The sequence below is a fragment of the Stigmatopora argus genome, chromosome 23 (assembly GCF_051989625.1).
Source record: "Stigmatopora argus isolate UIUO_Sarg chromosome 23, RoL_Sarg_1.0, whole genome shotgun sequence".
Classification (NCBI taxonomy): Eukaryota; Metazoa; Chordata; class Actinopteri; order Syngnathiformes; family Syngnathidae; genus Stigmatopora; species Stigmatopora argus.
Genome location: NC_135409.1, coordinates 7,205,001 through 7,208,116, shown reverse-complemented (window position 1 = coordinate 7,208,116; position 3,116 = coordinate 7,205,001). Strand labels below are relative to the sequence as shown.

General features: G+C 37.4%; 1 protein-coding gene across 1 annotated transcript in view; it reads right to left on the bottom strand.

Moving 5' to 3' along the window:
• The window catches only part of tbc1d22a (TBC1 domain family, member 22a), a 137,776-nt gene continuing 134,660 nt past the window's right edge, over positions 1 to 3,116 (bottom strand). Inside the window, exon 18 of the transcript XR_013298308.1 lies at positions 1 to 132. The gene's annotated coding sequence lies outside the window, so the exon portion shown is untranslated. The remainder of the gene's footprint in view (positions 133 to 3,116) is intronic.

Below are 3,116 nucleotides of genomic sequence, written 5' to 3'. Positions count from 1 at the left end.
CTCTTCTGATGACTGATGCTTCCACCGTGTGGACACAGATGGCCTCCTTCACTTCTCTTTCAGACCATCTGTCTTCCTCTACATTAGCGTCTTTAAAGAAGCGTCCCTGTGGAGTTCTTCACATTCAATATGCTGGGGATGAAAGTGCATCATTTTTGCTTCCATTTTAACACTGTGTGTGGTCTTCAGGCCCCATTAATGGCTTTGTTCTCTATTATTGGGACTCTGATCTGAGAGTGAGAAGAACTAAGAAAGGGGCAAGCGAATATTCCGCTAATTGCGCTAATCAGCTTTTCCCCAAAACAACACGGCTTCATTAGTTTCTTAAACATGAAGTTTTGTCAAATATACACACTTTCTGCTATTCACACTCAGTTTTGTTAAGTAGCTAATGTCCTCACATACAACTTTCCATTTGCATTATTGCCATCTATTCCTGCTATATGCGGCTACATCCGAAAATCCAATATGCGACTAATAAAAGTTTATTCTAGTCTGGATGAATCTATGATGCGTTTGACATATTATAGTGAAATGTTTTATAAATACAGTGGTACCTCGACATACGAGTGAGCAATTTGAGATACGAGTAAAATTTCGGGCAAATAATTATTTTGAGATAAGAGACAAATTTTGATAGACAAGCAGACAGCGGACGCGATAGGCTGCTCATAAGAACATCATGGCCACTGTCTTTCTCCCCGCAACTCCCTCGTGTAATGTCTCTGGTCACAATTCCCTCTTTGTAAGGTCTCTGCGAGCACTGGGCGGAGCGTTGCATTTTTTCTGTTTTTTTTCTTCCCGTTAGTCAGTGTGGATGGCGTATATACTACTTCTTGTTGGCAAGTGGTCGTGCGTTATCCTATTGTGAGGACATTTGTGTGCATCATTTTGGGAATATTTTGAAGGGAATACAAACTCAAACAACCCTCGATAGTGACTGAAAGTCAGTGTGGAGGCCGGGCAAAAAGAGCCAACCGAGGAGAAGAAAGGTATCAAAATGTCAAAAAAAATTAGAATTAAGTTTAGTGTTAGGTTCGATTAAACTTATTTTTCAGTGTGTCTGCATCGTAATCCATTTAAATATGTTTATGTTATGTTACGAGCGCGTTGCTGTGCAAAGAGTCCCCCCGTCCGTCTCTCCCTTCCACAAAATCTGTCTAATTTTAATAATATTATACACATTTTAGTACTATTAAACCACTAGGTATGTGTTACTTTGATAATAGATCGCGAATTAGAACAAATTTTAAAAAAATTCCCCATCCAATATCCTGTTTTGGGTGTTTTTTTCAGAGGGTTAGAACGAATTAATTAGTTTTTAGTTCATTTGAATGGGAACCGTTCGTTTGAGTTATGAGAAAATCGACATACGAGCTCAGTCCCGGAACGAATTAAGCTCGTATCTCAAGATACCACTGTATTGCCATCTATTCCTGCTACATGCGGCTACATCCTAAAATCCAATATGCGACTAATAAAAGTTTATTCTATTCTGCATGAATCTATCATGCGTTTGACGTATTAGAGTGAACTGTTTTATAAATAGATAGAAAATATTAACACTAGAAACCACAGTACTCACTAAAATTAATAAAAAATGCTCATTTATGCACAGCACATGATCTTAAAAACACAATCCTTGTTTCGCTAGCTTTGAATGAAGTACTATTATTGGGGGTGTATCGTTGACAGTCAATCATTCCTATAATTAATGGAGACAAAAATTGTTACAATCATGGCAGGAATGAGTAAATGATAAAGCCATTCACACCGCCATGGGACTATATTTTCTAGTATTGATTATCTTTGAAAAGGTCTGTTAATAGTGATACTGCCTCAAGTCATTGACTGAAACATAGGGCCGAGTCTAATTTCAGTTTGTACTTAGAAGAGGAACCATGACAACTAGACCATAATATTTACCAAACAGTGATCAAACGGTCATCCGCATCATTATAAAAATATCTTCTGCACGGATGCAATGATTGCTCTTTAGTGAGGCATATTTCTGCATTCATTGATTTCCTTTTGCCAATGTTCATATAAAGTCCCACTATCACAAGTTTTTACTCATTCGGTAAAGATATCTAAAATCTTGTCGTCAATTATCAATCAATTATCAAGACTCACATGGAAAAAATTGAAATGATGCGGGGAAAATAATTTTCTTAACGGTTTGCTTTTGCATAGTTGAAATCGATGATGTGATCAAAGCTAACGATTTTGGACTAAGCCTAGATGCAAAATAAGAGTGGGACTCGATGACTTTATCGTGCGACAAACGAAGAATTTGTAAGAACACACACTTTGTAATAAATCAGAACTGAACTTAACGTTTCTATTCAAATTGGCAGAAAAGTATAAATGTTTTCCAATAAAAATTGAATGGTTACACCTGTGACTACAGTGATACCTCGAGATACGAGCTTAATTCATTCCGGGACTGAGCTCGTATGTCGATATTCTCGTAACTCGAATGAATGTTTCCCATTGAAATGAAATAAAAACTAATTAATTCGTTCCAACCCTCTGAAAAAACACCAAAAACAGGACACACTCAAAAATAAGTTTAATCTACCCTTACACTAAACTTAATTCTAATTTTGTATTAAAGTTTGATACCTTTCTTCTCCCAGGTTGGCTCTATTTGCCCCGCCTCCACCCTGACTTTCAGATGCAACCTAGATGTTTGCTTTTGTATTTCCTTGAAAATATTCCGAAAATGATGCACACAAATGACCTCACAATAGGATAACGCACGACCACTTGCCAACGAAAAGTAATATATACTCCTCGTATTAGCGATTGCTCCCCCATTGGCGCTGACTGATAGGAAAAAAAACACTGAAAAAAATGCAACGCTCCGCCTAGTGCTCGTAGATATCTGTTATACACGAAAGAGATGCGGCAAAAAAGACAGTGTGCTAAAATCATAAACAGCCTCTCATGTCTTGGCCAATAGGCTCTCTCGTATCTCGAAATGTGTCTCGTATCTTGAGATAATTATTTGCTCAAAATTTTACTCGTATCTCGAATTGCTCGTATGTCGGGGTGCTTATATGTCGAGGTACCACTGTATATAAATTCTAAAACATCATCTTTGCATGTCAACC